Source organism: Festucalex cinctus, chromosome 15, assembly GCF_051991245.1.
Source record: "Festucalex cinctus isolate MCC-2025b chromosome 15, RoL_Fcin_1.0, whole genome shotgun sequence".
NCBI lineage: Eukaryota > Metazoa > Chordata > Actinopteri > Syngnathiformes > Syngnathidae > Festucalex > Festucalex cinctus.
The window spans coordinates 19,669,383-19,686,463 of NC_135425.1; the positions used below are offsets into that span (position 1 = coordinate 19,669,383).

At 38.0% G+C, this 17,081-nt stretch overlaps 1 protein-coding gene across 2 annotated transcripts in view; it reads right to left on the reverse strand.

Moving 5' to 3' along the window:
• The window catches only part of brinp1 (bone morphogenetic protein/retinoic acid inducible neural-specific 1), a 214,413-nt gene that overhangs the window by 153,247 nt on the left and 44,085 nt on the right, over positions 1-17,081 (reverse strand). The window lies entirely within an intron of this gene.

Below are 17,081 nucleotides of genomic sequence, written 5' to 3' on the forward strand. Positions count from 1 at the left end.
GTCACACAGCGGCGGGCTTTGCGGTTGGAGAAGGTGTGTGTGCGTGTGATGTGGAGGGTGGGAGGGAGAGGAGGCTGTGATGCTCAGACTGGAGGCGAGAAAAAAAGGGGGAGGGTCCATGCAGACGGCAAAGGAGGAGGGGGTGTGGAGTGCGGACCGGATGAGGTAACCGAGGGGAGGGGTAGCTGCTTAGGGTGGATGAGGATAAGAACCTTATGGTATATGGTTGGGAATCTTGTCCGAGCAACAACAAAGAAAATCGGGCTCGTATAAGTGCCTTCCACTTTCAACATTGTCACACAGGTAGAGAAAAACATCAACAACAACAAAAATCAACCACTAATGTGTCGTAAAAAGACATCACATGCACAATATTACATGCAACAGTACATTTTTGATCACAAATGATGAGCATATGGAAGCGAAGCAGTCAACTGTAACAGCTTATTCAATGTACCTTTTTGTCAAACCGTACCAACAGACGGCCTCAAATGTCAATCAAGATCCAAATCAGCATCTTAAACTAAGTAACTAGCAGATATCACGAAAAAAAAAAAAAAAAGTTGTTGGTAGTAGTTTGTATGATCCAAACATTTTCATTTGAGGGCCACACACAGAAAAATGGAAATTATTGCTAAAATTAATCAAGCAAGCAATTAAGTATTGCTTATTTTCAAATTAATTTGACAAACTGGAACATGCTTTCGGTTAAAGGTTATATGGCAAATAATAAAGGACTTTTTTTTTTCTATTTTTTATTTTTTTTGCGGTTGTCAATGGTCCTGTATCCCACTAGACTTCACATAAAGTATGAAGTGGAAGATAATATTTTGCTTCTGAAGTCATGATCTTCCACCACACTTTGAAGAGAAATTCAATTATTTATTTTCATAAATAATTGTACGAATAATTCCAAAGAATTAATTTGTATTATTGCATGTCTCCAACCATTCCTTCCCACTCTGAGAATCCCCAAGCTTTTTTAAATGTATGTATTTATTTATTTATTTATTTAGTCATTTATTTATTTGTTCATTTATTTATTAACGAACCTTGTGGGCCATGTCAAATTCAAATTCTCATTTCTTATTAAATGCTTAGGGCTGTTGAAAAATAGCTGACGGGCCACAAATTATCGCATAATTTGCGGCCAACAATATAATTATTGTGTGGATTATTTTGATTTCAAAATGTAATTGACTATTACAACAATCTGCTTGGTTTTCATGCTAGTCACAGGCAAAAGCAATACAATACGCTGTTTGTTTTCATCGTATAATGTGTGTTGCTTTGCGAAAATATCAGTTAGCTAGTAGTAGCTAAAGCAAGATGCTAAAGTGGCAGTCGAAATGAGAGCCCTATCAAGCATACTAGCTACTTGTAGTGTCTTATAATGTTGAAAATACAGCAAACTAGCATTTAGCATTATAAGCTAATGTAGGGACAGCAAAGCACAGATAGACTCAAATGTATGACACATACAAATCAAATCAATCAGCATATACACATCAAAGTCACTTTTTATTAGCTAGTGGTTAGCATGAGCCGCTAACCTAGCAGTTGACACGTTCCATTTTGTCAAACAGTACAAACATATGAACTCTAATGCAGGCCCGCCTTTCACAAAATGTCCTTATCTAAAATCCTCTGATTACAAAAAATGTTCTCAGTGTTCTTTCAAACCAGCTAGCATGAGGAGCTAATGTAGCGATCTACATTTTCACTCCTTCTTGTCAAACACCGCAAACAGATGAACGGACTCAAAACACATGACACACATCGCAGACGAAACTAAAATTGTTTGTTCTCAAACAGTTGGTCCGGATCCGGTTGAGAATCCTTTCAATCCATTTACTTTACAAACTCTAAAAATGGATGCACGTAAATGTACCTCACCAGTTACAGAAGGTACTCAAAGCTTGGCAAAAAGCCAAACTGAAAAAAAAATGACTCCAACCATCTAGATTCATTTTCCATTGTTTTTACATTCAAGACTTTTCCCTAAAATTGTCGGTCCAACTCCACAAATTTGACTTGCTTCAAAGACGTTCGAGGTACAGTAACGCCGTGTGGATCACTAATTACAGATCCAGAAGCAGAAGGTGTGAGATGCTGAGGCGGGTAGGAGTCACACTCCTGTGACACGCGTAGGCCGTGTGGACTTTTTGCAGCAACACGAGCGAGAACGTCTGAACATGACACGCTTTCACAAGCCACGCACTGAGTAGGAAGTCAAGAGGGAGTGAAATGAAAAGATAGTGGTTGCTGTCCTTGGTGCTGAAGTCAACTTTCGAGTGTTGCTGGGTCCATGGGCCACAACATTAGGTACAGATGAATAAAGCGCTTAACCACTCTTCTTTGAAAATCAGTATTCATTGTATTATTTTGTGAATAGAGAACAATTTGTTATTTGGTGTTAGCGCAGCCTCCCAAACTGTGCTAATTTAAAAAAATTAATGGCAGTCTTGTGTTACCTTGAGGATGAGAGGTTAGCTTGATTTTTATTTTATTTGTATTACTTAACCTAATCAGAAGCTTAAATTATGAATTTTAACCCAGAAGAAAATTATGTAAAAAGTGCACTTCAGCTAATAGTTTATAGGGTCCTTCATTAATTTTATTCACTTGTGTTTTCCTTCTTATTTTTCTTTTTTCAAGGTGAGACAAATCTTTTGGGATGTTGACGGTGAATTGGGGCTTTAAAAGTTGGGAATAAGATAGAAAACTCAGTAGTTAGTTAGTTGCTTAAAGTCAATTCCAACATTCACATATTTCCCCCGTTTTTTTTTTTTCTCTCTCCTTTTGAGGGTTGGTGTCGGGGTCAGTAAGCATCCATTATTCCCTTTATTGGCATTATTGTGTTCAGTCAATCCAAACCTATAATAGTATTGTTTTGCCACCATCTTGTATCATCTCGGTGCCAAGGAGCTTCATTGACAGGAGACAAAAGTAGTGCTGTGCCAGCATCTTTTGGCACAAACTGGCAATTAACTCATTCAATCCCAAAAACGTATTAATGCGTTTTTTAATACTTTGTCCTTCACTCCCAAAAACGTATTTATACGTTTTAATACTTTGTCCTTCACTCCCAAAAACGTATTTATGTTTTGTTTTTTATGCTAGAGCATACAGAAGGCTTTGATGCAGCTTCTGAAGAGGTCGCCAAAAGCAATGGTAGTTATTACGAAAAATGGCAAGCAGGTGGCAGCAGAGTATAAGAGATCAACCAGGGCCATGCTGCATCAAGCTCTTTTTCCCCAGTGTTTTCAGCAGGTTTGTGAATAATTATGAAACGTAGCTATATTCTAATGCTAATTGCTGCAAAACAAACATATACAAATGTACTTTTTTTTTTTTCCTGATGAAAGAAATCTCTTTTTTACACAATATTCTGCGGGCCTTGCAAAATCAGTCAAAATCCAGTAAAACAGCTGGGAGCGAAGGGGGTTGCTTCAGTCAAAATGGCTGGGAGTGAATGAGTTAAAAACATTTAGGTGGGGGTTCGGAACATCAAGTATGGCTGGACGTTTGGAATTTTTTGGCATACCAAATAGTGGATCGGTCGGTGCAACATAATGCATAAAATTCCGAACAAATGTCCACAAGTAGGCAACATTTTTGGTGCAAATCCTGGTAAAGGTTCAGATGAAACAAATGACTTGATTCTAGTGACATGGGGAAATGTTGCCAAATAGTATTCAAAATCTATGGGATTCTCGTTAATCCTTTGAAGTTAAGTCGAGCATACAGCATACTGATGTGGTTTTGGCCTTAGGCTGGTTTTACAGTGTAGGTTCAAAGTGTTCAATTCAGATTTTAATCCCTTGATCCAGGTTTTTGCAATATTAATTTTCATTTATGCGGACGTGTGTGTATACATCACCTCTTTTTGTATTTGATGACTTCAAGTTCACACAGTGATTAAGCAATCGGTGCATTTACGCTCCAAACACATTGACACCATACATGTCAATTCTATCATGAAGCTGCCCGAGTCCATGTTTTTGTTTCTTTTTTTTTTTTTTACATATGCCAATTGTGTCACTTTGACCATGCAATACAAATCCAGCCTTTGCTACTTTGGCCAACTTAGCTTAGACATCTTTTAAAGCAGGGGTTGGAAACCGTTTCCCTCCCACAGCTATACAAAATTCATGAAAATATATGACAACTACTACGCCAGGCCCGAAAAATAGCCCACATGAGTTCCTTAAATGGCCCACGGGGTTGTAGGTTGCCCACCTGTGATCTAAAATCTCAGGTCGGAAAACAGTTACAGAATTCAAGAAATGTATTTCCCCACTGAGACCATTTGGTCTTGTGTGTTTGTATACAGTACACACACACACATACTGTGTTTTAAAGTACTTTAATGCAGACTCTTTCATTTCAAATTGAATTCATCTTATTATAATGGCATTTGGCTTAAAATTAAGTGGCGGTCTTACTAGGTTTGTTAAGTACAGTATTGTCACAGAGTATGAACACCTCTTTCGGCAATCAAATTAGGATTTCTTTTCATCTTGACACCGCTATAAAAAAATAAAAATAAAAAATAAAAAAATATATAAAAATCAATGAGACAGTGGACTAACTGGAATGTGCTGCTTTAGTTAACGCTACCCGTGACTGACATTCATTTCAAGTTTTATCACTTCTAACTCACCACCAGATTAGAACACATCTCATACTGAGCGTTTTTTTTTTTTTTTTTTCGTTTAATTCAAGACCATGAGGATTTAATAGCATATTGCTGAACATGCAGAGATATGAATTTCTAGTAAGTGATTTATGAGCAGCATATTCATCATTAATTAGCTGCTTAATGTTATGCATGCAACTAGCGTTTAAAAGTAGCTTATTCATCTTCACAAAAAAAATAAAAATAAATAAATCGTTGCCTTGGATGTCATGTGCGGTGATGTAAGCGATATTTATTTGACCAACAAAACTGAAGAAAAATAAAGAACAACATAAAACAATTAATAAATAATTATACATTGATGAATATATTATTACAAGCATCTTTGGGTGTCCAGAAAATCACTTCAAGAATATTTTTTTTCCTACAGCTTTCACGTGCCTTTCACTCCTTATATGAATCATTTTGATACCAATGTTGATATTTTGTGGAATTATATTTTCAGTTCCGTGCACTGCTGCACTTGCAATATATCATATACTCCATACATAAAAATTAAAAACAAATATAAACATGTTGTAGAGTACACCAATTGTTATAAAACATTTATTGCTCAGGAAATATTTTATAAATAAGAAAAAATATCTCCCCTTCAGTGTTCCTCTTTTCTAGCTTTGAAAAACTAATCTGAAAATATAATCAAACATGTAAAAAAAAATAAAAAATAAAAAAAATTTTTTTTTTTTTTTTATGTATGGAGTATAGGGAATACAGATCACTTCCACAAATATTAAAAGTTACACTGGCCCTGGATTTTCGTGGCATCATATCGATAATACCAAAATTTTTACAGTCCATGTGAACTTTCTTGCAATATATCATATTGTTGATAGAGTCATAATTCAAGTTAATTAGAAAGATTATCTTAACTCTTGCAATGTAAAAGTGACAAATTTGGAATCCATTTATCACGGTATCATCGACACACTATAATCAACGAAAACACCAAAAGTTGTCTCTGTTCAATTCAGTTCTTGCAGAAACGTGGGGTGTGGGGGGGGGGGGGGGGGGGGTGATAGGTAAAGAGCAACATGTTGCTTCACCAAGTCTAAAGACAAATTCATGATTGATTCATGATCTCAGCCTGCTCTGGTAAAGTTTCATTACATTTGCATTGTTATTTCCAAGCAAGCAAGCCCTTTCCCGAACATCACCCACACATCCCAACCATTCAGTATAAAAGGCACGCATGTTAGCAGTTTGTTGCAATTGTTTGACTTACGCACACGCTGCTACGCCAAAGCTCACAAGTCAAAACGCCTACTTCTTCCTCCGCAAAACTACACAACTTGTTCACTTCTCTGGCATTTTTTTCCCCAAACATTACATAACTTGTATTCATTTCCATATAAACGCATTCGAAATGTAATTCTATTAAATGTAATAGACTTACAAAAGGGCTGAGCGAGCGCGAGTAGTTTTCCATCACTTTTATATCCAGCAATCGGCGCCCAAGCGTTACATTCCTGTGTTTATCCTCCACATTTAAATGGCCAAGATTACTTTTAATGACGCCATCTTTAAGGTGATGGATGCAGTCATTTGTAAACGCTTTTCTCTGCCATGCCGACCATCTGTTCCGGCTGACGGTCTCAATGGCAGGGGAATATTGCAGAGCCTTTGATAAGTTGAAGTTTTGAAATAAAACTTGGTGGTTGATGTAGTAGTTTTAAAACAACATTTATTGGTAGCAGCCTTGATGTATTGGTGATAAGACAAGTATTAATATCTTTTGTATTATTATATTTAATCGTGGGCATTCCCACACGTTATTCTGATTTTTATTCTCCATACTTTTTTGCCGCATAACAACTCCTACATAATACTTCCAATTTACATTGTTCAAATTTCAACTAGCTTCAAAAAGTCACACCTCCCGGGGTATATGTTGTCTGATTCCACATTACTTACGGTATTTGCACAATTTAACATTTAATATCAACTTTTCCCCATTAATTTTCAATGGGACAAACATTGAACAAGAATCGCTTTCCACGCCCACTTCAGAGTTCACAGTTGGTATTGTCCAGTAACCAGGAGGTTAGAATTTCATAATTTATCTCTCAATTTACTTCATAAGCATTCCACATGCATTCAAATCTTAGCATTCAGCTTTCAGCATTCCCACGCAATTTCTGCAGAAATTGCACTTAGTCTAGTTAGCTCATTAGTAATGATGGACTGATTGAATCCATCTAAATCACAAAACACTCTAAAAATTCCGCATCATTTTTGTGTGAATGTTATTCTGATTTTTTGTTATTCCGCTCCCTTTTTTTTTTTAATTCCATTTGCACTCCCACACAATACATCCGATGTACACTGTTCCAATTTCAACACGTTCCAAAAATTCATGACTCACAGGCTATAATTTTTCTCAACCCACACTTTTAAAGATTTCCCACAATTAAACATTTGTCATAAAAATGTTCCATTCATTTTCAATGGGACAGACATTCAAGTCAGCATTCCTCATACTTAAATACTATTCAGTAATGCACAGGCTGTTGATGATGCTCCGGTGGAACAATTGGTAAAGTGCATTGTCCCGTGACCAAGGTTTTTTTTTTTTTTTATATATTTTGTTTTCAAAAGATGTCACTCGTTTTTAATAACATTTACTCAAATCATTCAGCAAGACACCATTAAATACATTTACACAGTTCAATGATTCTTAAAAAGACAAATATAGTTCTGTGGTTAGAGCAAGGCAAGGCAAGGCAAGTTTATTTGTATAGCACATTTCATAAACAAGGCAACTCAATGTGCTTTACACGAGGAAAGACAACACATAAGCATCAAGAAACAGTAGTTAACATTCAGAGGAAAAAAAAAAAAATAAAAATAGGTTACAAAATTTACTTAAAAAAAAAAAAAAAAAAAAAAAAAAAAGAAGAGCAGGTGACCAGTACTTGGTAAAACATGGTTCAAATCCCCCTCGGGCTATTTGCAGCCCAAGTTTTGTTTTATTTCATATCATTCAATAATATTTAACAATTAATTATCTTTACCTAATGTATCTTTCAATATCCTGAAAAAGTGTTCCACATGCATTCAAATATTAGCATTCAGATTTCAGCATTCATGCGCAATTTCTCTAGAAATTGGCCATTTAGTTCATTATGCATTCTACGTTTTTAAAGCAAATTTCAAAAGGGAACATACCAGTATACTTAACTTATTGAATAAAGAATATCTTCTATGTTTTTATATATTTTAATCAGTTTAGTATCTTTTTTTTTTTTTTTTTTTTTTTTTTAATCAAACACAATGTATCGATTCATTAGGAATATATTTTCACAATAGTTAACACAACTGTCATTTTGACTATTATTCACTTTTTTTTTGCCTATATTTGTATGCTGATATTTTCTAAAACTATTCTTAACATTGCTGAAACAATTCAACAATTAAAAAGGAAAAAAAAAAAAAAAACTTCATTGAGAGCACTGGCTAAAATAAGTTTCTACTTCATGTTTTTCACTCTCTTTGCTCATCTAAGCTCAATGGTCCACTTGTGCAAGACTGGCAGAGGAAGCTGGCGAGTCCTGTGCAGCATTAAAGCCAATGAGGCTAAATGGACAAATTGTGTCATTACTGAGTCATTAGAGCTCGGAGATGGCGCTGACACGTGACAATGTGCTTTTGCTTATCGCCCACGTCGAATATTCCAAGGATCGTGCCGTTTTTTTTTAACGAGTCGATTACTCATGCATATTCATATATTGCACCCATTTGGAGCCAATGTTCGATGATACTTCATCATCATCGGATTCACATTAAGAGGAGTGGCGGCTATGACAACATTCAAATATGATTGGGTTTTAATTTCTGCAGTGGAAAAAAAAAAAAAAAAAAAAGGTTTTGGCGTGAAGCATTCAAAAGCATATACTTGAGGTTGGGAGGGTGCGCAAACGTGTTCATGCCCTCAAGAGCGAGCCATCAATCACAACTGCAGGTGGTTTTCACACCTGTCAAAGCGTGCATGTGTATGTTGACTCTTAAAAAGGTTCTGTTTGAGGCTCAAGATGGGTGTCAAAAAAATAATATACTTTTTATCCATAATGAACTGAAGAGAAGAGACCAGAAATGCAGAACAACGGAACACCTGCAAATTGCATCAAATCTGAATTTTGAAAGGGGGGAGTGAATTGTCAGCATTTTTGAGGACACATAAATGTTGAAATGGCGTCTATTATAATGGAGGCCACTATATTTTAACTCATTTACTGCCAGCCATTTTAGAAAAGTTCAAAATTTTCAATACAATACCCACGCGATATTACATTTAGTAATTATATATAAACCGAATCTACCAAATATGTAAATACGATATCCAAATACCACGATACGATATTATCACGATATGAAGATCACGATACAATAATTATCACGATATTGAGGGGAGGTTGGCGATATTTAAAAAAGTTCACAATATTGTAAAAAAAAAATTGCTCATGCTAAAAAAAAAAGCACAATATTGTGCTTTTGTACATAACAGCAATACAAATAAACTCCCTTCAATCACTATTAACACTTAATATTGAGGCACTTACTCGCTAATGAAAACATAGAGTTCCTCCACATATTGACTCGGTTTATATACATATAAGGGCCAAAACATGCCTTGTGAAAATTAAATTGGACTAAAAAACTAGCCACCAGAGGGTGCTAGAATTGCACAAATGTAAATCAACCTGACTTTTTTTAACAGATGTGTAGCTTTTAAATATCGTGAACATGATGACGACGATATTTGTGGCAGTTTTAATATCACGATATTGCCGGTGTCGTTACATCCCTAGAATAGAATAGAATACTTTTTGCCCCGTCCCGTTCTTTTATTATTGACAGTAGAAAAATGTAGGTTTGCCAAAATACAGCCATTTCTCCCATGGACTCTGAAACTGTGTTTATTTCGTACAAAACGTGACAATGATGTCTTCCACCGGTGGTTCTGCATCAGCAAAATTGTTTCCAAGTTTGACATTTACAGTGGAGCATAATCAGATTCTCCCCCATCTATCCCCGCTCTAAAACAATACAATTGACAAGTTTACTTGTCAAAGGCAGTGAATGAGTTTTAAATATTCCATATACCTTGTAAGTCTCAGGCAAGCTTCGAATAACTGAATTTTGTAGTAATTTAGTACATTGTTACATTTAGTCTGATTTCCTACTGAATTTTACTTCCAATATTATCCATCTCACTTATGTAATTCTAGTTGCTAGCCAGTTTTAGCTCATCGCAACACTTCTCTGCCCTAAGCGGAAAACCACAACTTTATTTGACCAATGACTTCCATACAAACTTTAGAGCACATTTAGAAAGAAAGAAAAAGTATTTTTTTTATTTTTTTTCCCCCCCAGTCTGTCATGGTTGCCAAGTCCTGTGTGCAAAGCACGCAAAGTTACAGACATCAAATTCCCTCATTATTTCTTGTTAGGTGAATTAACGAGCCATACTCTCAGTCAATCCTAATTTACATCGCATCACATTTCTTAACGCAACTTTTGAGGGCTTAAAATCTATTAACTATGAACATATGACAACAGACACATTGCTAAGAGTGATCCAGGTGTAATTATCTCTGCGTTAGATCTTCACGCCGAGTTTGGCTTCATGTTATTAGACATTCAGCCAGCTGGTCAGGTTGACGTAGACGTTCATGTCAAAAGTTTTAGAAGTTTGTTTAGTTTTTTTCCCTTGAGAAAACGACAAAGAAAAACAAATACAAGTATATGGTTTGGTTAAATACAGTAGTAAGGAGCTACTGTATTAACTCATTCACTGCCAGCCTATAAGAAATGGAACTTTGACGTGTATAACCGTCAATGGCAGTGAATGTGTTCATTTGTATTGCATCAACACTGTAGGAAGAGTTCCCTTTTGCAAGCAGAGTAGGCTGCCGCTACCCCTTGTACGCACCCCTACTGAGAACCACAGAACTTGAGAGTACATTATACATTTAACAACTTGGCCAAAAATCCAGAGCCTAAATCAATCCGTAATGATCACACCTTCTTTACCTTAAGGCGCTTCTTCCTCCCAGCTGCCCCGCAGTAGCATACAACCCCTCGCTAGATTGACGTTCGCTAATGGCCGATCTCCGAGGCCCAGGCCGCGGAGGTGTCCCTACCCGATGTTAATACATGTTGTCGCAGGAAGCCCGTGACATTGTAGCCGGACCTTTTCGCTGCCGCGGCGACGAGGGAGAAGACAGATGTCCAAATAGCCCGAAGGTTCATCACTCACAAGGATTTGTTTGGCGCGCAGGGGTCGAGGAGGGGCGAGGCGCGGATGAGTAAAGATGGCACCGCTCTAGCCTCTCTGCTCCTCTAATGAAAAACAAACTCATTCGAGGGGGGCTGGTGAGTAATGGCAGCCAACAGTCAGATCTTAAACTTTTTTTTTTTTTTTTTGAAGTATTACCTTACTTCTGAGGTTGACCCAATGTTTTGTCAATGTCAAGAGTATCCTTGCGTTAAAGCTACAGACGGGAATCTATGCTAACTATTAGGGGTGTGAATTGCCTAGTACCTGACAATTCGATCCGTATCACGATTCGATTCGATACCGATTAATCCCGATATGAATTTACAAGTCGATTGTTGCGATTGTTTTCAAATTTAGAAAATGCCATTCAGTAAACTTGTACAATGTATACTGTAAGATTTGTATGAAAATGTATTATTTCTTGATCTGAAACTTGAGTCTTATAACTGTGAGCCACTGTATTTAACAAACGGGTTGAAACCTTTTTCATGTTTGAACAGCATTGAAATAAAATATTAAGGCTTAAGGCTTAATGTTCCATTAATATAACATTCTTCCATGCTTAAGGTGTGAAATTTAGACGTTTTGTTGAATATTTTTCCATCAAAAATGGATTTAAAAAAATCGATTCGGCTGCCTATTGAATCGATTCGAGAATTGCGTGCTGTAGTATCGCGAAATATTGCCGAATCGATTTTTTTAACACCCCTACTAACTATCATTGCTGTCACAGTCACCTGTCGAGCGGAAACCTTGTATGTCCATTGTCCAAATATGGCTAATTTCCTTTTTCTTTTTTTCCCCCCAAAACAACACTATAGTGATCTGTCCCCCTGTCCCCACTTAGTCAGTTATTTGTATGCTTTTTAAAGTATTGAAAATAGCGCTCTTGAAAATCAAAATTCAATGAAAAGTGTTGTAAAACTCAGTGTGACGTAATTGTTGCCTACAGACTCTTCGAGTGTGACGTCACGTTGAAGTGGCGGGCAACGCATCAATGCGAGTGAATTAGAAAACAATCAGTGTGAGCTAGAAAATCGGTCAAACAGTTGATAAATCAGCGACCGATGCTATGGTGAACTTGTGCGCAGCTAATGCGCGAATGGCTCAAAGAGAGATGAGAACATTCTTTCGTGAGGAGCAAAAGACTAACACGGTGGCTAGCGTGAAACTATGGTAGTTTTTTTTTTTTATCTTTTTCATATACAGTGGGTCATTTCATAAATTTTTTGCATAAGTATTCAAGTAATTTTAAACAAAAAGTTAACGATTTAACACGATTATCACAATTAACACTTTAACTCTGGCTTGTTTTCTGCTGAGGAAGAGTAGTAAATGTGCGGTTTGTTTGTTAGCAGCTAGCAAGCTAAGTTAGCTCGAAGACTTATACATATACAGCAAGACGATTATATCCGGACACAAACGATTTCGTGAATGACAATTTACACCATGAAAGTACTGATCGACGTACTGTTTCAACCAAAAACAACATACCTTAGGCTTCCACTATCACTTTGCCGCCCAACAAACTCCATTTTTTTTTTATTTTTTTTTTGTAGCTAGCGGCTTCAAACGACTGGTTTCAATGAGTCACAATAATGTAGTGTCCTACTTGGGATGTTTTTTGTGACACTTGACATATTTCCCGCCTTTTAACGAAAGCGCTCGCCGAAAATCAAGCTCTCTACGTTCATTTGTTATGGGATGTTTGCCCTCCGGGAGGTGCAGCGGAAGCTAAGCGGTGACGTCAGCTGGAAGGGTCTATAGTGAAAGTATAGATGTTTTTTTGAGAGAATAACGAGTGAAAATAGAAAGGTTAAATCTTGACATTTGAGTAGGCTTGTCTTGTTAAAATATACTGTATGCTAACCCTGTATATTAATTATAATGTTCAGGGTTAGTCAGCTCATTGTTGTATTTATTGATTACTCCATGGCACCAGGACCTTTGGAAAGCGTTTGGGAAGACAACGTTAAGTGTTTATTTATTTCAGGCTTTTGTACAGTCAGGGGCGTCACCGTGAACTCAAGACTTTGATTTGCACGGCTTGTTGTGGCACTTACCATTTGTATCATTAACAGTGTCATAAATTAGCACGTTTAGCATGTTAGCAAGGAACATCATTTTGGTGCGGTTTGTTGGATATGTGTGTCACTGTGTGTGTATGATAGCCTATTTTTCATTTCCTGAAAAATAGTGATTTTGGTAGATACAAGCATTCGGCCCAACCGTGACATTATAAGGAGACATGTTTGTTTGTTTTTACGATTTTAGACAGTCTCAGGTGTCTTTATAAAATGAAGGTGACACTTTTTCTTTTTTTTTATCATCCAAATACTCTAAGGATCAAGAATGCAAAACAATTTTTTCACCCACATTTGTTGAAATCCCGCTATTTAGAGGGGGGCGGTCCTGACTCATGAAAATGAGCCACTGCTCACTCCGGCTGCAGCCTGATCGCTGCTTTTATTACCATGGCAACAAGGTGTGAAGCTAGGGAGGGGCTACTTGTTGTGCCCTGAGCGACTTAAAACTGCGAAGCAAACACAAGCTCGCCACAAAGACAGCAATAATTGCAATTTTCACTCATTTTTTTTTATGTGGTGTTTAGTCATAGTTTGGTGAAACTATCATGAATAAAGCAGCTGCAGTAAACATGGGTGCTACCACGTATTCAATCACAAATGTAATATGGCTGCCGTTAGCTTTATGAGCCTGTGTCCACCTTGAAAGTTTGGTTGAGCGGGCAACTAGTTTGATGGGTAATTTTTCCCATGTTTACGGCTAACAGCAACGGTTTGTTGCACATACCGTAGATGGTATTTTACAAGAAAAATAAAACAATTTCTGTATGTAAATATGTGTTTCTGCTTCCCCCCGTTTTTTTTTTGTTTTTTTTACCTGCTCCATAAAATCGCGACTCGGCGAGTTTATCACCAAATAACGCAGGAAGTTGCCCAAAAAAAACATCTGCGAGTACGTGAATTTGTGAACGCTGAACCGCAAATATGCGGGAATCAACTTTACATTGAAATGATCTCAGTTTATCATTCCCACGCGGGCATTGAGTGTTAGCTGTTTGAGCTCCGTTACTAATCAAAACAGCAGCATCCAGCCTGTCTCTTACGTGTACAAAAGTGTGAGAACCAGCAATTCCCTGCAGAGTGGCAAAGATAATTTTACATTATGTGGAGATGGCATCTTTCACAATTAGCTGACATATGGCTCCTCCATTTGGTAGCAGTCCTCTTTATTTCATTCTAAACCCCAGTTTAGCAGGACATAAATCGGAATGAACCGGTAATACGGTTAAAGATTTGGCATAAAGAATGGCCTCCAAACTCACAGCTGAATTAAACAGCCACTATTTGCAGAACAACCAACAGAATCGTTTGGTCCTACTGAGGAAGAAATGCAAGAAAGAAAGCAATAGAAAATGGATGAATAGATTTTTTTTCCTTTCCATTTTCTGTCAACCAACGAAGGTCCGCCCTTTAGGTGACCCACAACTATTGTCGTTACCACAGTAGCAAGGTGCCAAAACAAAGCAAAAATAATACTGGAATTGAATAAAATGGATGAGCATTTACTGACAGCATGTAAAAAACAATGTGTTTAGCATAACAACTATCATATTTTAATGAGGAAAATGCAATTCTTCCTACTGTGCACGGTTCAGTAATCAGAACGTGTGGTCATATAGATGCAATTTGCATAGCAATGTTCCAAATGCATCAATTAAAAGTGAGTCTGTTTTATCTCGCAGCCACTTTTAAAATTTCCATTATGACATACCAGAATCACCTGAATGCTTTGCTGTTCTGTAACATCCCCCATTCACAAATCTTTTAATTACATCACGTCCATTTTTGCACTTATCTAAAAAGGCTTTTTCATGCAGAGCAGCTCTAAAATAAAAAAACACAAATAAACTCCCTACTTTTCATTTCAATCATGTTTGCTCTCATCCTGCATGCTATTTATTTTCCACCTAATTGTCCAACGGCCAGATGCAGGCTTGGAGCTCGTTTGTAAACGTTTGTCATGAGGGGCTATCGCTCACGCCACTCACGTTTACCGAAGTGACATAACTCATGCTAAATGCACGAGCACCCTGGCGGAATACCAGTACGGGCAGGTGTTGCGGGAGGGGCATATGGGGGTTGACACTAACTGGAGGTCGGCCCTCTAACTGAAGAGCCGCAGAACGGCAGCTGCTATCGACAGTCGACTGAAATCGGAGCCCATCCGCCAAAGATAACGCCCCCAATCGCAAAAACAAGCCGACAAAGGCCACACTTTTGCAGACGAGACGAATCCCCACGGACGCAGAGTTCTGAGGTGGAACGGCACAAACAGCTTATGTAAATACGTACGTCGTTATCGTCGATTATCTGCTTGAGCTACCATGTATGTTCAACGCGGACCTGCCTGCTGTCGGGAGAGATAAAACCCCGATTATTTCCCGCTTACTCTCACGTTAGAGCTAATTTGTCACTGAATTAAATACAATACTCCGTTGTTTTCACAGTTGCCTAAAGACTCGTTTGTGCTCCATGTTAAGTCGTGTAGACACATACCAACAAACAAGCCAAATTTGAGTGGACTTTGTGACTATGAAGTGAAACAGAGCAAAAGCCGAGCAGGCTGTGGAGATAGTGGGAGGGATCACTACTCATCGGAAAACCTTGGTGGGGCTGGCGGAGCGCCCTGGGTGTGGGTGGTTTCCTGTCGACTTTGGGTCGCCCAAAGATGGGCATCCTAGCCATGCCTCCCTCTTGGAGAGGCGAGTCAGAGTCTCTTCCTGACTGAATATTTAAACATCCATCCATCCATTTTCTTGACCGCTTAGTCCTCACAAGGGTCGCGGGTGGTGCTGGAGCCGATCTCAGCTGGCCTTGGGCAGCAGGCAGGGGACACCCTGGACTGGTTGCCAGCCAATCGCAGGGCACACAGAGACGAACAACCATCCACACTCACGCCGAGGGACAAATCGGAGCATCCAATTAACCTGCCATGCATGTCTTTGGAATGTGGGAGGAGACCGGAGTACCCGGAGAAGACCCACGCAGGCACGGGGAGAACATGCAAACTCCACCCAGGAAGGCCGGGGCCTGGATTCGAACCCGAGTCCTCAGAACTGGGAGGCGGACGTGCTAACCACTCGTCTATAGGGTCAATAAAAGATATATTCATGTCATTTGGAAACACTGCAGAGAAATCTATGTATTTAAGTAAGGCTCGTATTGTGAATGTGTTTATAGTGTTCCCCCGTTTTCCGCTGGGGTTAGGTTCCAAAAAATAGCCGCAATAAATGAAATCCGCGATGTAGTTAGCTTTATGTTTTACAATTCTTATAAATGTTTTAAGGCTCTAAAATCCCCTACCACACAATTTAGACACTTTTCTCATTGAGGCATTTACATGTTCTCACATTTCTCTCTTGTTCAAACATTGATAATGTTCAAAACTTCATAAATTTTATAAAATGGGTATATTACTGCAAAAAAATATGCAAAATTGCACTTTAAAAAAAATCCGCGATACAGCGAGACCGCGAAAAGTGAACCGCGTTATAGCGAGGGAAGACTGTATATAAACAAATAACCGGGTTAGAAAACGGGTAACCCAGGGCTCTTTATAAGGTTTAAAAAAATAATAATTAAAATAAAAACAACTAAGAACATATACGGGGTTTCGTGCATGTCTAAAATGAAGTCTAGTAGATGTGCTATACCTTGCCAAGGCATAGCACTTCTCCTAAAACACGCAAACAGGCTAAACTAGACTTGCCTCAGCACGAAATAGAAAATGAGCGCATGGGAGCCTGTCGACAAAAACAAGAGTCGTCCTTCTAGTTTATTCCTGTCAAAATAAATAAATAGTGGAAAGACTGCACAGAACAGATGTGCAAGACGCGGTATATATAGACTTCTAACACAACAGCTGCTGTCTCGCATACAAACTGAACACGAGGAGCCTCAGGATTAAAAACATACAATTGTTGACATTGTTGGCATACAAGAATAACCTTGGACAATCGGCTTTGCCAAGTCCAAAAACAAAAGACATAATCTGGTCACATGGCGTGGCTTGTTCTTG